Genomic DNA, 26,145 nt, shown 5'->3' with positions numbered 1-26,145 from the left:
CACACACACACACACACACACACACACATGTGTATCAGCTATGAATGACAATACCAGTGTTCAGTAGATACCTAGCTTGGTTTGAGGTGCTCAAAGTAACTGACAAATAATTGTGCTGTGTTGGTAAGTTAAATAAAGACCAGCCACGTTATGGGTGGGCCCTATGGGCCTTGGCCACTTGTGCAAAACATATACTTCAATTTATCCATGTTCTATTTGAATGCATTTACAACTTAAAATAGTAATAAATTTTCCCTGCTTAAAAATGTGACGACATTATAATTATGCTGCCATCCCGAGAGGAGTCCTGACCAATCAAATCAGGCCTTTTACACTACCCAGGCTTGTCAAACCAGCATGTACATCATTTTATGATGCAATACAGCAGATTGATCCATAGTGGAGAAAGTGTTCTGGTGGAACAGAGGGAGCAACAAGTGAAGAACATGGACTCAACTGGTGGGACAGGGGGAGCAACAAGTGAAGAACATGGACTCAACTGGTGGGACAGAGGGGGCAACAACTGAAGAACAGGGACTCAACTTTCATCTAGGTAAAAGTCAGGCATCTCACAAAGATGTTTGAGCACCTTCCCTTATCAAACTAATCCACAGTGAATGCCTGGTTTCATAACTGCAAAAAATATTTAACTATATACAGTATGAAAGAAAGGGGGCATTGCTGAATGTTCACGTCTGGTTTGATCTTCTCTCTATTGTCTTGCAAGAACATTGCAAGACAAGAGTGTTTCTGTTGAGACAAGCACTAGAAGAGACAGTGCATTGTGTCACTGTCTCTCATAAAACGTCAATGTAGCTCGCCCATCGTCACGCTCTGTCCCTTCCAGAGTCCAGCTGATATTGGTCCGGCTCCTCCCATATTTGCTCCTCAGAGAAAGCAGCCTTTATTTGTATGGCCACGAGAGGCTGTCTGTACACTCCAGGCAATTACCGTTCCACGGCCCATCTTGAGATACATGGTTTTGGTGTCTTTGTTTATCATAAATGGTGCTTGTTAATTAAGTCTTTGGCACTTTGTACTCTCCATCTGACAGAAGTTAAAATTTTCTCCCCGTCTGACACAAAGTCTATACTTCAACCACTTCAGTTTTAATTAAGGAAACCCCTTTTTATGATGATCTGGATGGCTTATCGTTGACTCTTTAATACTGATAGCAGAAGGGGAAAGTCAGGGTCGATGGTCGGGCACGCAAAGGTGAGAAACCCTCCATGACACCTTGAGATTGCTGTTGCATCCTCTCAAACCAACCCTCCTTCTTGAAGGCAATGACAAACAGCACAATCTGTGGGTTAAATATTGTTTTGCAACTTTGTTGATACAGTTAGAGGAAGGTGAGAAAGTGAATCTCAGGGGGTAGGAGATCTAATAGAAGGACAAAATGTGAAACAAAAGAGGATGTTTGAAAGGGGTTGCTGGAAAATCCTATGAATGATGTTCGACTGGTGAATAGATGTTCAAGAAAGGTGACAAATATAGAGGTAAGAAAAAAGACGGATGGGAAGTCTAAGACGACCATAACACACAGACTGACTTGTTACCTTCTATCCAGGGCCTGATCTGTTTAATCCAAAGAGAAAAGGAAGGAAGTGTCGAGAGAAAGCAAAAATTAGAGATATTTTCCCCGTCAGGTGATTGTATATCTTTTTAAACATCTTAACCTGAACGCTACCTCGTGCAAGCCAAAGGATCATGGGATGCCTGGGTGTATGTGTCTCTCTGAGATAACTGGCCTTGCCACTGAACTAAGACAATCATCACCATGGTTTGCCTCTTTGAGTTTTCCACAATTTTCATTTTTATTTTCTTACATTTATATCCCAGGGTGCCAAAAACACCTCTACCTATCCATGAACTCCAGCGACCCACACCTTATACGTCTCAGCTATCTGTGGCCATGATGGGGCATTTGTTTATGGTTGATAGACAATAGAGAAGCAGCAGTTAATGAAATGAAATGGTTATTTTCACCACCTACTTTTCTTCTGTTTAGTGGTATATAATTTATTCAACAATGACCTCTGTGCTCTCTGTCAGCCTGAGACCAACATGAGCTGTAACACTGATAAATAATGCCCACACTATCTTTAACCTTGAAGCTATTGTGCTCTGTAGACTTGATAGGTACAATACCTCACATTTTCACAAAGTCAGGGATTAATTATGCTAATGAGATAGGCGATCCAACAGAAGCATTTAGGTAAACTATGTGAGATTATATTGTAGTTTTCCCTTGTTCATTGATCCTTGTAAACTTGAACAGGCACTACCATTTTGCTCTTAAGGAAACCATGGCATTTTCAATCAAATCACTCTCCATTATCATTAGATAATAGAATTAAACATTCCAGTTTCCAGGTTTATGACATATGACCATATAGTACCAGTAAAGATGTAGGATAGGGCACAGAGCGAGAAAGCCCAAGCCACCTGAGCTTCTATAGAGGGGCGTGGTCAGACACAGCTCATTTACATTTAAAGCTACAGACACAGAAACAGCCTGTTCTGAGCAGGGCTGAAATAGAGGGGTTTAAAAGGGTTATAAAATACAATATCAGAGTGGATTTATAAAAAGAAACTTCACAGACATGTTTTAGTTATGAGGCTCAAAAGAGGCACAGTAAGGCACAGGTGCAAAGAGGTTGAAGTAAGTTAGTTTTCAATGGCCGAGAGGTGGGGTACACCCTGTACTGGTCGCCAGTCAACTGCAGGGCTCACATGTAGAGACAGACAACCAGCCATTCTCATATTCACACCTACGGGTGTGAATAACCACATGAGCATCTCTTTGAACTGTGGGAGGAAGCGGGAGAGTGTGGGAGAGAACCCACGCATGCACCCGGAGAACATGCAAACTACACACACAGAGAGGCTCTGAACCAGGAAACTCCTTGCTGTGAGGTATCAGCGCTAACCACTGCACCACCAGTTCAAAACATGCTTTTTGAAATAAAATGTATGCTCTTATTGGATTGTCCAAGTTGGAAAGTATAAATTAAACCTTTAATGGCGTAGTTTTAGTCATTAGTCATCATGATATCTGGTCATAAGTGGAAGTTTTTTTTTTATCTTGGGACTTTTGCCATAGCTTCAGGGTTTAGTGAGAGGATGCTTATGGACAAATTCTGCCAGAAACATTTACTGTGGATTGGCTTCTTCTTTCAGCCCCCCCCCCCCCCCCCCCAATAACATACTCTTCTGTATTAAAAAGCTGTACATTTTCCTTTGGTTGGTAATCCTTTATCTGTAAAGAAAACTGAGAAGTAAAGCTGCCTGAGTTCCTTTGTACTGAGTCTGAGAGAAGAGAAGGATGACAGACGGTGGCAGACAAAGTGAAAGAGACATATTAAAAGAGCTAAGAAGACAGCAACAAAAAATAAAGCTGAGAGACACAAAAAGATAGACGAAGAAATGGATGGCAGTGGGGAACATATTGAAACTGCTTTGAATGACTATACAAGGGAATATCTAATGTGAATACATTTTATGATTCCGATTTTTTAAAGGATTGTTATCTGCCTTGGAAACACCATACTTCAGGAAAAACAATCATCATGTCAATTGTTTTGAAATGAGCACAGAGAGATGAATTTTTTCTTTCATTGTTACCACTCTATCTCATTTCCCAGCCAAAGCGTCGCCAATGTTTGTCTTCCACTAAAAAGGGGTGTCAAGGCAAACCTCCGCAGACTTCTATTGTACCAACATGTCATTGTAGAAACTTTGTAAATTCAATTCTCTTTCAATTTACACTTCAAAGAGGTGTGAAGCACTCAAGGCTCCAGAGAGAAACTGGATTAAGTTCAAATCCTTGAAAGATGGTTTCCCACTTCGTGGATCATGGCCTGTCCAATACTTATCTCTCCAGCTAATTATATTACTGTGATACATGAACTCTCAGAGTAAAGTGGACTGCATTGAGCCATCACATCTAATGCACTCATTTTGTATGTGATTTTTTAGTGGGCATTCTTTGCGATGCCATTTTTACTCAGGTCACTGATTCTGGTTGGATGTTTTCTTCCATTGAGAAATGTTTAACTGGCATGCATTGCTTTTTTTCTGGACGATGTACACGGTATCTTGCTGTGTTGGCAAAGGAACATCATGGGTTACTATGTTGATATGTTTGGATTACACTTGTGCACACTGTGCATTTCTCATTCTTCATTAGTTTTCTATTTTGAAGTATTAAAGAAGCACAACATGGACCCAAACCTACCAATGAAAGATACCAATGTTTAGTGCTAACAGGATCGTTAGTTTGTGTTTGGTTTAGAGTGAGATTTTTTTCCCCTCAGTATTATATTTAAGTTTATAAGGGGAGTAGCTGACATGATTGACAGGTGGGCATGATGTAGCGGTTTGTCAGGAGGCTTAAAACCCGCCTCAGCTCCAGCTCTCAGCCTGTCGTTAGGTTGACTCAAAGTTAGACTGAGACAGGATTTCCATCATGGCAGTTGCTGCTGATGCCCCCTGTTGTAACAGCTGGCTGATGTCACTCAGGGTTCCTCCACAAGTTTTGGATCAAACCTTGGGGAGTGGGGAACTCATTTTTGAGTTATGGTATAACTGGTATTGGTACCAGTTATATTGTACCTTGTATTTGGTATTAGTATATAAGGTGAGAGAATACGTCCAACTTGAAATATTATTGATCAGTACTACATATTGTACAAATTATAGTTTTTAAATGATATTCATATTTTGAGAAAAATCTTGTCAGATTTTAAACTATCTGAGGGGGCTCCAGTCAGAAAGAGTCAGAAACCAGGGAGAGAGAGGGAGAGAGAGAGAGAGAGAGAGAGAGAGAGTGGGTAACGACATGAGGGAAAGGAGCCCCAGGTCGGATTTGAACCTTGGTCGCATGCTTGGAGGACCATTGCCTCCGTACATGAGGCGCATGCACTAACCACTAGGTATTGGTGCCCCCGTCATTTTTTATCACACAAATCATCAGCAATAATTTCTTGACTTCAACTTGATCGAATAGTTAAAATAAACACACTAACACATTGATATGAATTCATGCATGTTGTCTGAGTAGCTCTCAGGGGATTTGAAGTGTGAAACAAGACCAGAAAATAGAGGGGGGGAAAAAACATTAAACAAAAACTGATCCCAGCCCAGCCAGGGGCCGAAAAGTGGAAAACTGTTTATTCCACTTCACACTCGTGCTCTCCACCTGATTACACCACTGATTGACTTTGTCCAGTTCAGCGTGATAACTGTCATTCACTCTGACATTTCAAAGACTTTCAGATGAGCTGAACTTTTTATGGAACTCATTGAACAAGAACGATTTCAGGAGCTAACAGTGAAACAGAAGTACCTGAAAAACAGAGTGTGGAGAGCGACCAAGTGAGAAAGTGGGCCGACTGTAGTGCTCGTTCACGAGAGTCAAGTCTCAGTAAAGTCATCGGAAGGTTTTATGGAGCTTGAGCTGCAGCAGACACTAATCGCTGAGGTGGAGCTGTTTGGTTAATTCTCCACTCTCCTTATGACCTCATTTCTCACACAGACGCTTCCACACTTAAAGAGTGAGTTTCTTCAGAGGGTTGAGTATTACTGCTGAGGATACAGTCAAAAATGACCTTGAAGGAATTCCATTTTATATTTAAAATAAGTTGATAGTGACCACCTCCTGTTGGAGGGTTTTTTATTTACTTAGCTAACTTTATTTCAGTTTTGTGAGTACAATCCACAGATCTGTGTGTACAAGAAAGGGCGGCTGTGGCTCAGTTGGTAACGGCAGCCACATGTCTCTCAGTCGGAACGTTAGGGGTTCGATCCCCAGCTCCTGCAGCTACATGTCCGATGTGTCCTTGGGCAAGACAGTTAACCCAGAGTTGCTCCCGCTACTTCGTCGGCGGCAATATAGACGTGTATAAATGTATTAGTTACTTCTGATGGTCACTTTACATAGCAACCTATTCCATCAGTGTGTGAATGTGTCGGTGTGACCTGCGGTGTAAAAGCACTTCGACCAATCATAAGACTAGAAAAGTACTTTACAGTACTGACGACTTAACACACAAATACTTTTTTGCATTTATTTGTCACATCATGCAACCTGTCCTGCAAAGAAGCCACACTGTGGTATTGTTACCAGTCTGAAGAGTTTCACAAATCTAGATTGGTGTGTGTTGTAACAGCAATGTGACTGTGGTTATAGCCTACATCAAAATGTTTTGGGATGAGGCTAGATGCGTCACTTGTGACTACAAATGGTGTGTTTGACTTAGACTTTAACAATCTTACTTTTCTCCTTGTTTGACTATATAATTAATGAGAGGAACATTTTAAATAATTGCCATGGAAGTAAACCAACAATACAGTTTTTAGTAATTGTATTGTACCCAGAACTGTTTCCTAAAAATTAGCTATAGCTAAAAAGCGTTATAATTATTCATTAAAAAGATAATTTATTCAATACTAATGATATAATTGTGTTCTGGGGGGGGGGGGGGGGGGGGTAGTAGAGTGGTTCTGGAGATTTAATTATGGTGGCTGGCGGTCATCCAGCCTGTAATTATAGAAAAGAAATCATGGAAGACATTGCTCAGTGTGGGCTCAGAAGGTTTCCATTAGTGTCTTTTTTTTAACAAAAAAAGAAATAGAAAGAAAAATATTTGGTCGTTTTGTCTGTACCTTTAGCCCAACTTAGACCTCCACCAGGGAGGTTGGCTAATTGAAGGTGGCAACCTGTATGTTTTGCTCATAGCCATCCAGCAAAACTCGATGGGCTTGAGGGAGAGGACACTTAAGAAAGAAGAGAATGTAACGTTAAATAAAATAGGATAAATTAAATATACATCCTCCTCATGTGGATGTATGTGTGTCTCCTGCAGAGCAGCCTCTGACATGACCCCTCAACAAGTTCTCATCTATCTCCACATCACTGCTTCTCATTCAACTGATTACTTCCTCTTCTCATTAAAGAAGTGTTAATCAGTGGAATCAGAGGCTTTAAAGTCACTGATTGGAATGACTCTCTGGCCATGATAGCACAAGTACTTTTCAACATCAGCAGTTTGTGGGAGGAATTCACATAAGTTGACCAACTCGTTTAAATTCGCACACAATTAATCTCAGGATATGCTAGGGCCATCAATGATGGACCTGGTGGATCCTTAATCAAGGACGTGCGAGGCCAATCGGAAGTAAAGTTGAGATAGCATTTCCAATATGGTGACTGCCATCATCGGGCTTCATAACGCCTCTTCAGAAACCAATGGGTGATGTCACTGATACTATGTCCAGTCTATTGATTTAAATGAATAAATACATACTGAGGTTGTTAACGGAACAACTTTTAACCTTTGTTACATACAGCGTTATATCTTAAAGGACCAATATGTTATTCAGACAACTAGCATTTAAAATAGGTACTGCAGAAATTAACAAATCATACAAACCTTAATCAAACAAAGTCATTCGCAGAAAATGAACATATATACCTGAATGTCAACCCAATTAATGGTGCAGTATGTAACTTTGACACCTAGTGTTTAAAATGGGTACTGTAGTCCAAATCCAAAACATTGGAGAGAGCTGTCTGACCCCGCCCCCTTCTCCCTAGAGTCAATGTGCACGCAGGTTGCCATGTCGCGGACACTGAAGCTTCAGTGTTTAGCCAGCTCTGCATCGCTCTTGAAACCTTTCTGCGTACTAGCCTCTCTCCATTTTTCAATATCATCTCCAATATTGATCCTAGTTTGAGCACGTTTCTGCTCGTGGAGTTTATTAGAAACATGCAGAGGCTTTTTAGGTCGGGTACAATCACTTCTATCTGAACCAGTTCTATCGCCCGCTTCCATTGTTGCAACACTTGGTTTGCTGTTTGCCTGGCAATAGCAAGGGGGGGTGTCTCAAAACGGCTATGTGAGGGTGCCTTCTTTTTCTGGTCCAAACAAATCCAGACCATTCAGGACCTGAATCTAAAGTTAGAAGGAGGACATACTGACTGCTGCATTGTCATCAGAGAAGCCATTACTTCAACACAGCATGTTTCCTTCATGTCTGATGATATGGTTAGGTCATTTTATCATTTAATTCAGTAGATATCTTGGACCTTTAATACATGCAGGCTGACTTATGCATGGCTGCATCTCTGTGCCTGTTGTTGGTATGAATGTGGTATGAGGCCTTGAAACACAGGCTTTGTCAAAATAACACTGTGATTAAGTGACTGCTGTATCAGAAACACTGTGTTTGGTCTTCTCAGTATTATCAGCCTGCGCAATATGATTCAGAATAGATGAATACAAATCCCCATAATAATAAGCTGGATAGCAGCAACCAAACTTGAGACATTATGCAATTTGAAACAGTTATATTAGAATTATTCTAATGCTCTGTGTTCCAGTGTTTGGTGTTGAAATACAAAGGAGGATTATTTTATTATAAGGAAGATAACTTCTTGCTGATTCAAAGCGACCGGGGGGAGGGGACGGAGGAGTCAGATACACAAAGATGGGAATTAGAGAAACAAATGAAGATGGAAAGGATGCGTCAGGGAGTGAATACAAATATAAAGAGAGAGAGCATGTCAGGCCAGGATTCACAAGCGCTGTGTTGATGCAGTGTAAACTGGCAGTGTTTTCTGCAACTGGGAGAGGAGTTGGTGAGGAGGGTTAAAAATCATGTCTGGTGTTAAAAACTTCACTCCTACCAATGGTTAAATAAAGGTCACTTTTTATTGTATCTATTTGTAGTTTCACAAATGTCTAGTACAATGTATACATTGGAATTTCAAAACCTCTTTCCAACAAGCTTACAAAAAATGTATACATGATGCAAAGGCAGATAAAAATGATATTATATGTGTATATATATATACATGTATATATATATATATATATATATATATATTATCCAAAACCAAGACCAAGCATCCAAACCAAAATCTAAAACTAACAAGTAGAGGAAAGGAGAGAAGTCCAGTTCAACATTTGGACCTAGATATTGTTTGGTTTTCAATGTATAAATCCAAAGGACTCTCTTTGTCTGAGCTGATTTAATCTTTCTCCGACTCCACAGGGGCAGATGTGGCTCAGTCGGTAGAGTCGGTCGTCCCTCAATCGGAAGGTTGGGGATTCGATCCCCAGCTCCTGCAGCTACATGTCCAATGTGTCCTTGGGCAAGACACTTAACCGCAAATTGCTCCAGCTGCTTCGTCTACGGTGTATGAATGTGTATGAATGTGTATGTGTGACGGAGCGGCTCCGTCATTGACTGCAGTCAGCACACACACCAACACACACGCTGACACATATCGACACACACACATACGCCAAACTTTTCCCTCTGCCAGTGCACCTATAATCACACCATCATCCTCCTTCCCCTCTCCGTTTCCGTTTTATATATGTATATATATATATATATATATATATGTATATATATATATATATATATATAGCGTTCTTACCGTTGGTACGTTACAGATTTCGCTCCGCTGTGTCCCGTTTGGGTGCCAAACAGAGGCGGACCATTTCCCAATCTAAATAGGCGGTATCGCCACAGATACATTGCAGTGGTGTTAATAAAATATGGATTAAAATGTTTAATTTAGTGATGAGTAGGTCTTATGAATGTAGCAGGTTAAAAATCGCTTATTCATGAGAAAGTGTGTTTTGTTTAAAATGTTATGTCATTCATAACGCCCAGTGGGAGGGGCTTCTTGCTTTAAAAGATGGATGCTTGCTGCTTTCAGGCAGTCTAGTCCTGGTTACAGAGGAGGTAATGTGTTGGAGACTTTCTTTTTGAAGTGCAGTTTTGTTTCCTCGCACATGTGGAATTTTGTTTTTGGAAGACTTTTGTTTTGTAAATAGTTTAAATACAATTTTTCCTGTTTTTGCATTTTCTTTTTGTAAATATCTGTCACTGCACCTTGGGAGGCCGGCTAAAAATAAAACACATCAATTGCAGTCTTCGACTACGCCTGTGCAGTTCATGTTTGGTGCTCTGTTGCATCAGTTTTTCTCTGAACAACTCTCTGTTAGTATTTTTGGAAAAGAGGAGACCAGTCTCTGTTATTTTGTAAGTGGAATATTTTACCATTCTTACATAATGTAGGATTTCAGCTGTTCGACAGATCAGGGTCTCCAAACATTTTCAATAGGTAACAAGTCTGGACTGCAAGAAGGCCCTGCAGAATGTGGTTTGGCATTGTCTTGCTGGAAAAAAAAAGTGATTTTGAAAAAACAAGTTTCTTTTTGGCAGCACATGCTGCTCCAATAGTTGTATGATTCAGTGTTTTGCATTTATTAAATTCTGTTTGATTTACATTTGACACAGCCACCCAACTTTTTAGGCAATGGGGGTGTGTTGGCTGTGGAGGGCAGATGGTGTTGAGAAGTGTTTTGAATAAGTCTGAAGATGGGGCATTGCGGTTGTCTAATGGGAGGGTGTTCCCCTGATTGATCAATTACCCCAAATGCTTAGTCAACAGAGGAGGTGAAGTGCTGTCAGTGTAAATTAGTGTAACTTTTAAAAGATGTAAGTCAGTGAGCCCTGAGCCAGAAGCCAGTAGCATCAAACCATAATCACGGGGTTGAGGCCTTGTGTGAGAGCCAGCACACATTGCGGTCTATCTGGTCAGGAAGCTATCTAGCTTGCTAGATCCTAGCTTCCTCCTCTGGACTGTAGTTTCAGTTTTTGCTAATGGAGCAAAGAACAGAGGAGCATGCTCATTGACCTGAGAGTCAATCAAACTGAGAATATCAGGAGCCAGGTTTGAAACAGAGTGAACATGTAACAATACACCCTATTTACATTTCCCTCTGTGTAGCCGGTATAAGTTTCTCCAGACATAAATTTGACGAAGCAAACATTAGGCTACAGCCCTGCATACTTGCAGGGTTACCCCATTGGAAAAACCCAATGAAATGCTGTCTACTTGGAGTAAAAAAGTTCCTATTCTACTTCAGAGATATGCATATGAACCAGAGTGGACTATGGAGAATAAATCATCTGAGCGCAACACGTCTTGGTCAAAATTCATGGAAGGACTGGCCATCTGCATAGTGTGAAATATTGCTTGTGTGTCTCAGCATGAAAAGAGAAGAAAGAGCAAGCAACAGCAGGAATAAATAAGGGACTTGGGGGGGGGGGGGGGGGGGGGGTGTTGGTGTGGTTTCTGCTGAGCGTGCATGTGTGCTGCTCAGTCAAGGCTGAGCTTCATTACGAGGATTCACTCTAGCTACCAGTCATATGCGCTGTATGAGTGTGTGTTGTTCCTAATGGATTTATGTAATTGGCCACATCCTATGTCCTTGTTACAGGGGATTCTTGTAGAAGCTGAATTAGCTTTAATCCAGGATCTTCAACATAAATGAATCAATACAAAATCAAAGCTTCTCTTGACGGATGACACACCTATGACCCTGATTCACCTGGGGTATTAAAGTCATTTTAAAAGTGTTACTTTACACAGAATTAATTTTAATGGCAATGTGAGAGAAACATCTTCATCCCAGTCAGACACCTCATTGGTATGCTTTCAAACTGCATTGCCAGTAATGGAAACTTCTTGCTGCAAGTTGTCATCACTGCTTACTCCTGAAAATGTAATTATAGCTCACTCCTTGAGCTGATGGTTAGCGAAAATTTAGTCAGCGAGACAGCTTTTCATATGCTTGCAATTCCTAATGATGTGTTATTTCCCCCTTTTACTGAATCTACTTGAAGGGTTTTTTTAAGGAAGCCTGTAACTCAGAGAGAAATGGATGAAAATATGGGGATCCTTTTCTCTAAGTCATATCTATTTCTTCACAGATGATTATGACTTCATAACGGGGGGTGGGGGGGGGACGACGACTTTGGGCCTTTATTGATGAAACAGGTTAATCATTGAATTTTTCCAATTTGTTATTTGGTTTCATTATCTGTTCAAACCATAGACTGTAAATACAAATAGAAGAAGCCTGAGTAACATCAGCCATAACTGACAAATTAAGTCAATGTAGAAGTGAAAAATCCTGCAGTTTGTCGAGTTTCCGCTTGAGGCTGGCTCCAGGAACACCGGGAACACCACAGTTTTTACACCATCAATAAACGTGTTTACAGCCTGGTACAAAAATTGATATAGGTCCGACTGGTTATTGTCATCATGGGCACACACTGTTTGGGGAGTGATTATTTTTTAAACTGCTCTGTTTTGATATTATGGATGATACGTGTTATCCATAGTTAGGCACGTAGCTGACCTGATATAAAGGGTTTTGTCATAAGGCTTAAAGGCTCTCAGCCTGTCGTTAGCGGGACTAAAAGTCATGTTGAGACAGGATGTCCAGCATGGCGGCTGCTGCCGATGAGCCTCCAATGCCCCCTTCCGTAACAGATGGCTGACGTCACTCAATGGCTTCATCCATTAATATTTACAGTCTATGGCTGGAGCTGAGGCGGGTTTTAAACCAGGCCATCTACGAGCCTTATTGTGAATAAGGCTTATACTTCATGAAATCAAATCAGATTAGTTGAAATAATAATTCACCCTCCGTACAGAGTGTGCCAAAAGAGACATATGATAATCAGACCTATTTGGTTTTTCAAACCAGGCTTTGAACATGTTAATTTCTGCTGTTAAAAACTGGATTTTTTGATTGGGCGTGTAAATAACTTCGGGGGCTTTTGCAGCCAGCCTCAAGTGGACACTGGACGAACTGCAGGAATCTTTTATAATCCTCATTTCTGCCATATAGAGGCTCGTGTTAAGTATGTAAGTTTTCTTTGAAGTGGTCTTGCTTTTTTTTCCCCCTTTATAACATTAAGTGAGATCTCTCCTTTGGCTTTACATGTATTGCAGTTAACAACACGATTGTTAAGTGGCAAAGAGATCCGACATGTCAGCAGCCCAGACACACTCTGTCATTACCACCTCAAGACACGGACTCGTCTCACATTTCTTTCAATTAGTCTGTCCTGAATGAACATCTCATCACAGCATGTGTTAATTAATGACATCACGTCCCCTCATTAGTGCCCAAAGCTAGAATTGTTATCACCTCATGCAAGTAGAATCATCATCATCATCATCACCATCATCATCACTCATTAGGAAACGTCATCTCCACAGGCATTGCAGCCCAATGGGGGACATGTAACCACAGCAGGTGGACATGTCATTAGTGCGAGTATTGAAGTGATTTTGGCAAGTAAACATTACGTTTCAACATTACATGACTGAAATCCTACTTCTGGTAGAAAAAGAAAGAGAGAGAGAGTGAGAGGAAAACATTATCATCAGGAGTCAGAATATCATCACATGCATCACTATGCTAGAGCGTCTTCACACGCTTGGATGAAGAGTAATCAATCCAGGTATGGGAATAAAAACTTTACTGGCATGGCTCTAAAAAAGTTATAAAGTGCATTTCAAAGTAGAATATATAATGATTAAGGAGCAAAGAAATCATGAAAGATTGGTAAGGGACCATAATCACAGTAAAAGCACACAATGAAGTCGTAAAATAGCAACAAATGTAAAAAACTCAACAAAACATCATAAAAATGTGTTAAAGAAAAAAAAAACATCTTAAAAAGGATCTAAAAATCTTGATGAGCCTGCAGACAGAAGACTTTGTGCAGGTGATTGTATAACAGCAGATCATGACCACCGATATCCAAATGTTTCAGGGGGTCTTAACCTGAGATCTTTTGCATTTAGCTTGAATTGTGGATGCTGCAGGAGAGAGAATATCATATAAAAATGTATTTTGTGTGGATACCTGGCCAAAAAATGACAGAGAAAGAGCATCAGTATGCATTTGTTTAAGGTCCAACCTTTAATATTTCAGTCCTGATAACGTGGGTACACCTTGGGTTAAAGTGGTCAGAGAAGCTACTGAGACTAAGAACAGACCACAGGAGCAACTGATGTAAATATCTGAAGCCCAGGAAAAAACCAGGTAGCCAGTCAATTATAATTATGACAGTCACCTGCGACTGTTTACTGTGAAACTCCCGTCTTGTTCTTCTTCTGTTATTCCCTCAAGCCATGTTCATCCCGATGCTAACATAACAACAGTCTTTGTTTTGCAGCTCTTTATATACAATCACATGAAAGCAACCTAGGACCTCATGGACATTATTGAATCCCAAGGGGGGTTAGAATAACTATATTAGATGCCATCCTCTAATTGTTGAGATATTCCTTCCAGACTGAGGCTAACATCCCCCGAGCCAGACTAAAACAGATCAAATTAAGAACTGCCAAATTAAGAAAATGACTGTTGCTGCTTCGGTATTAGCCTCACTTTTGATAAACAATGGCAGTCAACCATAACCTCCATCACAAATACAATCAATTCCCAGCTTCCAGATTGACTTTGGGATTTGACTTTGACGTCTATTACTTGCCGTAGCTTTTCACACTCAGTTTTTAAAGCTATGCATCAGTGTACATGTCAGAGTAGAACGACGGAGTATTAGGACCACGAAGAAAGAAACCAAAATTTCTAGATTAAAGTCATATATCCAAAATTAAAGATGTTAATTTACAATATTAAATTTGTGAATTGATTTAAATTAGGCTATGGTTAAAATTGTTATTCTGAAAGGTTGTATCAGAGGAGCAGTGATCCGCCTGCGTAAAATTATGAAAAGGGGAACCCTCAAAGACATTTCCTCCTCCACAAAAGAGACGATTTCCTCAAAATCAGGGCGCTTCTTTCTTCAGAATAGCCCCAGTTTCTTTCAGTATCTTTTCAGGCTCCTGATACATATGACAATGTGACGCTGATGTGCCAAAAGAATGTGTAGTTTCAAATCTCCATATGTAAAGCCCCAACACAACTAATGAGATATTTAGAGACCTTAAAGCAGCTCATTCCACAGAGAGTTCATAATCAATCAATCTGTGTCACAGAATAAACGAGGAAGTGTTTCCTTATTTATGAAACCTTTACTAAAGTATAACTTCACAAGATAATCCACGTTCCTCTTTTTTCAGACAGGCGGCTGCGCTTTTGATATAACCAGAGACTTATTATATAAAGACTTATTCTTGTCAATTTATTACTTTATTTTCCTAAATGTATGATTTTATTCTTCCTAAATGTTTGACTTTATTCCTCTTTAATGTATGACTTTATTCTAAAAAAATTCCACAATTAATCTAGTACATGAATGACTTTATTCTTGTAAATTAATAAGTAAATTTATGACTTTATTTTCTTAAATGTATGACTTTATTGTCATACATTTCCGAGTTTATTCTTGTAAAATGTATAACTTTAAATACTCAAATCTCTGATATTTTCTCATTAACATGGCACAAAAACTCAAGAGCTAAATTCTAGAAAAGTAAGAGAGTAATTCTCCTGCTGTCGAGTTGAGTGACAGAGACGGTTTTCTTTGTGCCAGATGTCTTCCAAGGCAGCCACATGAAACAGAATGTAGGGCAATGACATGAGAACAGGCTGAAGGCTTAAACGTCATCAGGTATTTCATTATTGAGATTCAATGCAAAGACGCTGATTGGTTCTAATGGCATGTGTTGATGTAAATGTGTCTTTTGATACTGTGGATGAGGAACAAAAACATCTTTAGAGTGAGACTATTCCATCATTATTTTTTTACTTCTATGTGTGTTTTTGAATTAGACTGGGGAGAAGGGTTGCTCTCAATGCAAGCCGAATGCTATTTTGAAGAATGTAGGAGTCAGAATATAACATCCAGTCTCCTGGTGCTTCAAACAAAACTGTGAATAACAGGGGGAATGGATAGGAGGAACAAAGGAGCTCCAAAAATGTAGTGAAATACATATCATAATTGAGTTCTGCAACGTAGACCCCCCCCCCCCCCCCCCCCCCATGTGCATTTACATTGTGTCGATGGCTTTGAAGGTATATGGAATAACGTGTGGAGGGATGATACACGCAGTGGGGATATGCAGAGCTCGTGCACACAACCTCAAAGATAGCTTCTCTGCAAGCAGGCCTGGAGGAGAATGTGGGCTTGAAAACAGTCGAATAATAAGAATTCTTGGAGGCTGAGAAAGGCAGAAAACAGTCGCTGGCTCCGAGCAGAGGAATGAGCTTATTGATACATCAGGAATGTCATTTTAATGTGACTTTAAAAGGTTATGGTAAATGATGCATACATTTTAAACCATCTTTACTCAAAGAAAGATTACTTGAAAGTAAATAGCTTTACTCTGACAAATCTCCTAACAACTAACAACTGTTAAAACCTGTTTTTAACAATACAAAATCGATGACCGGACACAGCCGATTTTGATAAAGTATTCACACATCAGAGTGCAAAGTTAAATTTAAGACCTCTCACAATTGCCCTTTTTATGTACATTACAGCCTGTCCTAACAGCAAGTGATGCGAGCGCGCGTCAAAGACAAAATCAGCTTAATTCTAATGTTTGCTATTGAAGTGTCCTGACTGCCCGCAAACGACGCTGCGCAAAGCAGCACAACATGCCGTTTTTTTTTATTTACCCCTAACCCGGTTTCTATTTTCCTCTCTGTCCCTCCTGTAGACAGACACAGTAGGAGGAAGGAGGGGGCTCTACAAGGCACTGGAACACACTTTTCTCCCTCAACAGAAAGTGTGAGCTTTTCGTAGAAATGTTGTGCTTTGACTTTTTCCCCCGCTCACTGCGAGCCGTTTATTGACAAGCCTTTGAGTGGAGTGATTTGAGTCAATGGCTCGTCAATACAAAGCACCACACATCCGTTTGTCCACATTCAAAACAAAGCAAGCATGTCACACTTTTCCATCATGTCATACTGAAATTCACAGAGCAGAGAATCAAACATTATAAGGATGCAGTGTGGACAGCCAGCGTGCTTTAATCACGCAAAGTGATGCTATAGCTCATGCTCGTGTTGTGTGTGTCATGGCCTTTAATGATCCAATGGTGTTTTGTGAGGGGTCGGTGTATGTGAAGTGTCATATTTCTACAAGGAACAGAATCAGACAGCACCTTCACTTGTTTTTCCCCCCCAAATCGATCCCTGCTCTTAATCCAACACTTTCAACCTGCGCCCTGATTTGCTGAATAGCTGAACAACTTTTTGACAGTCAGGATTTACTTCCTGCTCTCATTTGTCTGTTTGTCTACTTTACCTTTCACTGTCATCAGTTCACGTAAACATGAACGTACGGAGCGCATACTGCTTGTTGAAGTTTAATTGCTTTTTTGAAAAGCAGTACCTGGAGATTCACACTCCACCAGGTCGGAGTGTAGTTAATTGTGTTTCTTTGTCTCTGAGTGTGTATACATTAGTGTGTGTGTGAGCCTGGGGGATAAAGACAGAGCTGCAGCCCTCCCTTGTGAGAGCGTGATACCGACTTTATTTACATGACTCCGTCTTTGCCTGAATTCTCACCTTGTATGTTAATTAGAAGAGGAGAGGAGAGAGCGGTTAAAACCCAACACAGTGCTGGCTCTCAGCTCTGTTCTGCAGATATCCTCACTCACACTTCACTCTTTAAGTGGGTGCAGCTTCACTTTAACGTGGTCGTGACTTGTTGAAGATAAAGTACGTGCCAAACATTAGCGTAAATAACAATGTCATGCAGAGATACCCTAAGAGGAATTGTTCATATTGTTTTAATGTGTCATTACATTATTATATTACATTGTATGATAATATTTCTGCATCTGAAAGACACATACTTGTTCTCTCAAGTTTTGAGTTCAGCTATTGTGTAAGGCCAACAGGCAGCAAGAAAGCATTTTTTGTTACTAGACACTATTCCCAATCATTTGAATACCTCATGATCGAAAATAAATAGGTTTAATTACCTCGAAAGGTCTCAAAAAATGATTTAAGGGAGAAATCTTCACCTTTCATAACGTCACTCTGTAACCCCTAGAAAATGGCTTTGCATGATTTGTGGACTCCTTAGATATAAATAAGCTTTTAGATCTTGAAAACGTTTCACCTCTCCTCCAAAAGGCTTCTTCAGTTCTAAACTAACTGGTGGACGGAGCTATACATTTAAGCCTCTGTGGATAGAAAGGTGAAATGTCTTCAAGATCTTCAACCAGTCCAGTTGCCTTTTGGATCAAGCTTTGAATTTACCACGGCCTGGATGACTGACAACCTACACAGGCACTCCTTCTATATCTTAGACTTACTGTATGTCTGTGAAAAGCCTTATCTCAGCGCTACTCCGCCTCTGTTTGAAACGTTTCATTTCACCTGCTGTGTCTTTAAGGCCCCTCTTCTTAAGGCCCGCTTTCTTCTGATTTGCCAGTTCTCTGCAAGCCTTCTGGGTTTTGTCCGTGTCCTTGAACATTTCCAGGGGCAGGCTGTTCACCTGTGCTGGAAGTGGAGATACTAGTGTAATGTGAAAGCAGGGCCTTATGTGAGGTAGATCTGTCCAGTACTGTTGGACTCTCTGGAAACTCGTGAAACCAGCTTTTCAGAGAAGCTGGAAGAAAAGTCTGCGAAATCTAAGAAGGAATATAAGAAGAAGATTGCTGAAATTTGATGTGCTGTTTTGCTGTCCAATATTATAAGCACCATATCATGAGCAGTTTGAGTGATGCATAGTTCATGATGCTATCAGATGCCAGACTCCCCTCTTACCCGCAGACTACACAGAATTGTGTACACTGCGTTCTGTCTCCACAGTGATTTTGCACCATCCAACCGCCCCAACCCGACGCTATCGGATCCGTTTCAACCAATCAATCATCAATCAGTCTTAATTTGTGCAGCAGAGCGCAGCCCCATGCAGTTGGATTCACAGGTTCACATGATCACAGGAGAACTCCAAAATCAAGCCGGAATGAAGAGAACACCATGCATTCAACAGGTTACCTTCCCATTATGAGGGATTAAGATGTCAATGTCCTTCTTTCTGAGTAGTCATGGAGAGATCAACCCATCGTTTCCACAGGCAACAGAGATTGTGCCACCTCTGGCGCATGAAAAGCGAGGCACTCCGCCATTGCAGTACCTGCTGAGTCTGTTTTTCACCGAGCCCGCTGCCAGCATGCGTCAAGATCAACCCAAACAGGAAGTCTGACGTGGGAACACAATAGAGCATCCAGACAAATGTCAACATCAAACATCATGTTGAGATATATCCCATATATCCCATCACTACATCAATATCATGTCACTATATACTATATGAACAACAACTTAACCTCGGATTGGTAAGGTAAAGGCAACAGGTCAGAAAAGTCTGCTGTTTTCTACTTCCTTGTGAAAATCGCAACCTGAATTTCAGATACTTTTCAACCAATCAAATTGTGTAAATGAAAAATTGGACAGTTTGGACCTAAGATGGTTCAAAACGTGACAAAAAAATGAAATGGAACAAATCTAACGGGTATAAAAAGCGCTGCATATGTTTTTTCCATGCACACATTTTGCGACCCAGTTTTTGGTCCCAACTCACCAGTTGAGAATCACTGTCAAAGACCAAAATCTGTGCATTTATTGAGACAAAATGATAAGTAAAGCCATACGGTTGTTAAGTATATCTTTGCCAGGAATACATTTACTGCTCTGTTCTGATTAAGAGGAGATGGAAAAGATGGCAAAAGTGAACACACATGAATTCATTCAAACACCAAACGAGTGTTCATTTTCTTTTGGCTGATTAGCCTGCATGACCTCCTGATTAGAGGCGGGACAGTACTGATTGTCAAGTCTCTGTCCTTTCCTAATAACTCTAATGTTTTTATTGTCATACAATATTAACGTGAGAAGTGATGGTGGTGCACTGGGCTTTATAGATGGTTCAGGTTGTTTGGGGACCATCCAGAGCTCTGATGGCTTTGATCACTTATTGAAACTCTTCTTCCCTCTTTGTTCCCCTCAGATGATGTAAAGAAGGAGCCGCAGTTTCAGCCTTTACAAGAACAAAGAAAGTGACAAAGACGAGTTCAGACTTTTTATGTCTCTATGATGAGACTTAGACGACATGTTCCAAAAAATATATACTCATATATTCCTGCATACCTCTGGTGACATCTCACCCTGCACAGAGATTAAGTTTTTATCTCTGAGCTTTGAAATATTTCTCAGAAATATCTGCCTCCACCTGAATACAATGAATACAGATGAAATTGCTGCTTAAAGCATTGGAAATAACATTTCGAGATTTCGATGACTCACTCGCTTGATAAGTGATTGATAAAGAGGACACCCTATAAACAGAGAGGAACTTTTTCCTTCCAATAAAAACCTGTCAAAAGTGAGAACTCAAAAATATAAAGCTGTCTCTAAAGAAAATGTTTCTTCTAATCGGTTGCAAATGACAGTTTGAAGAGAAAGAGGTTGGATGATTGGTATATCAAACAAGGTGCATTAATACAGATTGTTGCACCCTCTGTGTGGTTAGGTTCAGGCAGCAACAGCTCGTAGCTCAGCGGTGAAGTTGGTTGTCGTTCAACCGTAAATTTGGGAATTCAATCCCCAGCTCCTGCAGCCACATGTCCATGTGCCCTTGGGCAAGACACTTCAGGTCACAAATTAAACTACCATTTTGTCCAGCAGATGTAAACATGTTTACAGCCTAGTGAAAAAAATTGAATCAATGGCTCAATTATTTATTGATAAAAACTGTACAGGAGATGGTTATTTCATTTTTCACTCACAGTTATCAATACATTTCCTTTGTTATTGGCATAGCTGGGTTGACTAAAATGTGGTGGTGATTGTAGATGTTTGCATCAGCTCTACAGTTTTGCTTTTTGAAGATTGTTCAATAGGTTGAGAGCGAATTTATAATATGGCATCGCCATCATTAGGCTTCATAAAGACCTTTCAGGAAACGATGGGTGAAGTCACTGAGACTACCTGTTTTCTACAGTCTGTGGTCCTAACACACTGCAGGGCTATTGACTGCTGTAAACACCAATCATTGTACAGATGAAAAGTTTTCCATTTCTTATGGGAAATATTTAAATATGTAAAATCAAGTCGCTCTCATCTTGCTCTTTTAAGGGAACTTTAAATGCACAGAATGTAGACTCCGCTGCCTGGGGCTCTCAATCAAAACAATAACAAAAGATGACATTGAGGCTGGCGGGGAATCATGGGAGTTCTCTCTGCTACTCCACCCTCAATGAAAATTAACTCTGTGTTGACCGTAGTGAAGACAACCGGGTGAAACTGACCTGAGGAAGAGAATATGTTTACCGCTGAGCTAATGTATCCTAGTATAATTTAAATCATGTTTTTATCAAAGCAGCACATACAGCAACAGTACGGCAGCTTTCAGTAGCAGCTCCTGTTTCCTTGTGTATCTGTCTTTGTTGTCACACAATGTTTCCATGGCAACTATAAACATGTCGTGTCTGTCATGGTGACTCTGTCATGGTGACTCTGTCATGGTGACTCTGTCATGGCGGCCATCAAAACAAGACCCGTCCTGTTACAACTGTAAAATTATGGCTTTCTACATATTGTACATTTAAGGTCAAGGAAAGATTAGTTGATAAGAAAATGTTTGTTTGTTTTTCTATTAGACATAGAAATGAATATATATTTTTTATATTTACATATATATTGTTTGTAAATTGTGTTCTTCCAACCATAATTTTAAGCTGCAATTAGATTCTAAGATGACTTGAGTTGCGGTTGAATATATTCACTAGTTTTGAAGACCAGTGTTGAACAAAGTAAGCACAGTGTTGTCCCATCTCCAACCAGAAGTCAGTTCCTCCCATTATTCTCTGAGCTGGAAAAGACGACACAAGTGAGTAGCAGCTCAATAGACGTCACACTGGCATTAACTGGAAAATGTCTAATTTTTCAAAGCTTTGAAGGATGTCTGCACCCAGCCAAGACCATGACCCAGAAAAGGCTGTTTAATGTATGTTTTGATGTCCTTGATTTTGACATCTTATTTCCACAAGATGTAAGGAAGTGCTCATCATATTGCCACGGGAATTTCATCGCTCATGGGACACATTTGTCACTCGCTAACATGGTCTGCTTTTACAGGGTTTGCTTTTATGTAACATGCATCCTTGCACATACTTCTAAAAGTGACTGAAAGTACAGTCTGATTTGCATCTTAGGCTTCTGGGGTAGAAAGTATTCATGCATTGCCTGCAAACTGTGCAGTCTAGTAATCATCTTGAGTCATGCAAATGTCGGCACTGCCAAATCCATTCTACACTGATTCCACCTACGCTGAAACATTTAAATGATCTGAGCCTTTGCCCACGAAGCTTTGCAAAACAGTCAACAGTTTTTAAGATGTAACTTTACAATTGTAGCAGCAGCAGCACATTTTTTTTTTTTTTTAAGAAATCACATGGATTCCCTAATCAGATCAACTGCCTTAATCATTGCCTTCTAATGCGCTCCGAGTGCAGGAGCGGTTTATGTAATATAAATACAAGCTTGACAAGTGGTTACTTCCAGCCAAGCTGTTTCACAGGTCACATAAGAAAAAACATTATTAAGAGCGTGGTTGTATTTACATCATTAGTGGATAATTGGCATTGTTAGCGTACTATTTGACCCGATGAAGGTTGACAAAAAGGAACACTATGCCCAAATAAGCAGCTGTGATTTAAGGTTAAAAAATGGATAACTTGACTAAATTCTAACAAGGTCAGAACAGGCCTAAACCTTGTTTCTTAGCAACAGAAGACCAGAGTTGTGCTGACAAGGAAATCGTCAAACAGACATGAGCAATCAAATGTAAGCAGTCAAAAGTAAATTGATCTTACAATCAATACGTCTTCAGATGAAGTTAAGATTTTCCTGATGATTATTTTGCTCTTGATGAGTGGACGCTGACCTTGGAGTGGAACAAAATGAACTGATAATCTGTCTTCTGGGCTAAAAAGGGTCTTTAATGCAGAAAGTGGCCCTACTTTGCTCTTTTCTGGTTTTATTCTTCTGTAGTTTTCACAAATTACAACTCAAGTTATTTATCTTACTTATTAAATCTTACTCTGGTGTCTTCACAGGTACACCAAAACCTGTCCAAACACATGCAGACTAAATGTTTTCATTTTACAAATGTTATTAACCCCTGAGGGGAAGTTCTGCTTTACACTCTAAGATACTTCTCACACAAATGCCTGAAATACACACAGATGCACAAACAGGACCTGTGGACATGTATTAGTGGAGAGATGTCAGAGTTGGACTGCTAGTTGGACTGATGATGGGAGCGCGCCAGAGCTGTTGGGGTTTCGGTGCCTTGCTCGAGGGCACCTCGGCAGTACTCTGGAAGTGCCCTGGCTACTCTCCAGCCACCAGACCAACTTCCAGATTTTGGTCCACACCGGGACTTGAACTGGTGACCCGGTACTAGACCTTCATCAGGCAAACATGATGCTCTCATGAAGGTCTAGTATCGTGCCAATAAATGTTGGTTTGCAAGTTAGACAATGTGCAGGGGTTTACCTTGTAGCTAATGCCGCCAGCCATGTATGGTCTAAATATATTAAATAAAAATATGTGGATAACTTTGTTTCTCATAAATCTAATTATTTTCATCGCAGGGGGATTTACTGTGCAATATTTGAATCCACAATACTGGCAGGTCGGTCAGACACACAAAAAAGGGACAAATGTGTGACACTATTACCTTTCATTTATAATGAAACTGTGTTATTGTGGTGGAAAGTTACAAACCTACTGTTGAAACTATATCCAGGGATTGTTGGGGTAGGCTTTGCTTCTCCAGTTTGTTGATGTGTGTAGCTCATATCATGATCAAACGCCACTGCCGCTGTAAACACTGGACTTTAGGGCTCTAGCTGCGAATCTATGGATTTGGTCCGGTGCATTGAAAGATACTCTCCAAATCCATGTTTTTGTCTGTAAATGCAATGCACCTTCTTTTTAAAGGACATTTAAAAGGTGGTTGTTGTACAAGGTTTTCAGATCTTAATTAAGGCTTTATAATAGCCATGTACTCTATGTAGGTTCAATTATATCACATTCCCATGAATTACTACCTGACTGATTAAAAGAAATTCAAAAGTATTTTTGCATATGGAAATGAGGTGATACCATGCCATTTGTGTAGGAAAGTGTAGCCCACTACACACTGCGTATTTGCATCTGTGTGTGTGTAAATGTGTGTGTTTGACAGACAGAAAGGTTTTGTTTAAGGTCAAATGTCGCGGCTCATCCGAGCTATCTGCAGCAGGGCTGTGGTACATCTGTGACATATGTCATATCCTATTTGTTATCATAATGTCAGATTCAAGGAGCGTCAATCCTGTCAAACAGGTCAAAGGTTCAGAATCCATTTTCAATTTAAATTGAAGATTGGCAACTCTCTGTAAAGTGTTCAAGAAAAACAAGCTGACCTGAACAGAGGAAGGGCAAACCTATCCCTATGTACATCAATCCTCCACCATTACTGACAGGAGATGTGTTATATCATGAATCTATAATAGTGTTTGCTTTTACAATCTGGCCTATCAGAGGTAGATTTTCTATCACAGCTGCTTTACTGACATTTCTCTTTCAACTACATATTTCTATATACAGGGTATTTAAAAAGATTTACAAATGGAACAATGAAAAGCATGGAGTGCTCTTAAATTAGGTGAGGTGAAACCAGTTCTGGATTACTCTTACTTTTCAATCAGTTAAAAAAACAGCTCAAATAATTATATTTAAAGTCTAGGTTTGAACCAAGAGGCAACCTCCAGTTTTGAAAAATTAAGCCAATGCTCAAAGCCAAAAAACTCCACTTGCTCGAGTGTCAATTTGAAGCCGGCTATAACAGCAGAAGTCCCATTAACACTCAAGTTATAATGTCCATTTTTACAGCAGAATTTTAACAGCCTGTTGCAAAAAAACAAATGATCAATTATCAATGACCCAATCTTTGTTGGTAAAAACTGTACAGGGGTTGGATTTTTTTTTTTTTAAATCTCATCAGTTTAGATTGTACATGGGCTATCAGTTCTGCATACATTTGCATACATTTGGTGCAACCAAATGACTGACAAAATTGTTGTAGCTTTAACCAGGAGGCTTAAGGTCCAGGGGTGTATCCAGACAGGCTTCCAGGAATAGCATGAGCCCCCCTTAAAATCTACTTGGCCACCCCAGGTGCTGCCCCTAAATCCTTAATGATTGGCCTTTTGACTTTTCAGAGGCGGGATTTAGGTTAAAACCAACCATTTTGGCTGTGGTGCAACAGACTGCTGGTAATTCTTTTGTATGTAAATGTAGCACCTTTATTGTAGGTACATTAAAGGGGACATATTATGAAAAATCCACTTTGACAGTGTTTTTGTACATATATTTGGGTAACCTGAGTGTCTACCGACCAACAAAATGTGAAATAAACCCATCCAGTCCTTTGTTTGTGGTCTGCATGAGAGAAAAGAGCTCCATTTCAAATTTGCTCTCCTTGTGACATCACAGTGGGATGTAAAAAAAATACCCCTGTCTCCCCTGGTATCTCCACCCACGGACTCCACCCCCAGCCTAGAACAAAACTTTGCCGCAGGTCTTCCATTTTTATTCTCGCTAGCGAAGGAATGATGGCACCAGGAAAACTCAGAGGGGGCTCATTGCATTTAAAGAGACACACACACCAAAACGGATCATTCTGAGAGAGCTGGTTTATACAGGGTGACAAACCTCCTCTGGTGCTTGATTCACGTTATATTTGGGCCAAAGCACAGCACAGATGTTTAATTTAGACCACAGGGGACTGTTTGAAAAGATGGAGAAGGGGTATATGTCCTCTTTAAATCATAGAAAAACACTTGACACATCTATTTAAGTTTTGTACATAAATGCTGCTAATAAATGTCTTTTTGACACCTTGCAGCAGTCAGTTTGCAATGTTTAAAGAACAATGTTTGTAACTTTTGACATTCTTCTTCTTTCTGAGTACCGCCAGAATTAAGACACGAAGAAGATGTGTATTGCTAATCAAGTGTGTTACTTGTTAAAGCTAAGAAATTGAACAGTTTAAATGTAAGTCTCCATGGAGATATAGTAGGCTGTAACATTCTTACCTAAATAACATTTAGTGTTCAAAATATGTGGTTCAGTGTAGGAATACAAAGTTAGGGAAAGATTAACTAAATGGTAAAACGATGAGGCTGGCAATAATACATTTAAAAAAAATTAATCAAATAAAAAGACAGCAAAAAAAGGATGAATTCCAACAAAGATGTTGCTTATGAATTCAAAGCCA

At 40.0% G+C, this 26,145-nt stretch overlaps 1 protein-coding gene across 1 annotated transcript in view; it reads left to right on the top strand.

Moving 5' to 3' along the window:
• LOC132958345 (inactive N-acetylated-alpha-linked acidic dipeptidase-like protein 2) overlaps positions 1 to 26,145 on the top strand; it is a 479,226-nt gene that overhangs the window by 154,033 nt on the left and 299,048 nt on the right. The window lies entirely within an intron of this gene.

The sequence above is a fragment of the Labrus mixtus genome, chromosome 3, assembly GCF_963584025.1.
Source record: "Labrus mixtus chromosome 3, fLabMix1.1, whole genome shotgun sequence".
NCBI lineage: Eukaryota > Metazoa > Chordata > Actinopteri > Labriformes > Labridae > Labrus > Labrus mixtus.
This window is presented reverse-complemented; position numbering and strand designations above follow the sequence as displayed.